Source organism: Oxyura jamaicensis, chromosome 27 (genome assembly GCF_011077185.1).
Source record: "Oxyura jamaicensis isolate SHBP4307 breed ruddy duck chromosome 27, BPBGC_Ojam_1.0, whole genome shotgun sequence".
Taxonomy (NCBI): domain Eukaryota; kingdom Metazoa; phylum Chordata; class Aves; order Anseriformes; family Anatidae; genus Oxyura; species Oxyura jamaicensis.
In genome coordinates this window covers 604,338-604,721 of record NC_048919.1, presented here as the reverse complement: position 1 = coordinate 604,721, position 384 = coordinate 604,338, and positions in this window count along the sequence as shown.

Genomic DNA, 384 nt, shown 5'->3' with positions numbered 1-384 from the left:
GGCGGGGCCCGTGCCGGGGACGCTGGGAGCGGGGTGACCCCCCCCGGCCCGCAGGTGCGGGCCCCGCCGCCCCCCCTCCGGGTTCCCCGCAGCAGCACAGAGCGGGCGCCGGGCTGAGAAGGCAACGCTTTAATGGGGCCGGGGCCTCGCCCCCGCGGAGCTCCCCCGGCTCCCCGCGGGCCCCCTCGGGGGGGCTCCGGCCCGGCTGCCACGCGCGGTGCGCAGGCCCCGATCCCCCGGTGCGTGATGGCGGCGGCGCTGCTCTGGGTGCGGGAAGCGCTCGGTTGCCCCCCGTGCGTGCTGGCCGAGCCCCGGCGGCTGGTGGCGGCGGTGCGGGGCGGCCCTGCCCCCCCCCCCCCCCCCCCCCCCCCCCCGCGCCGGGGG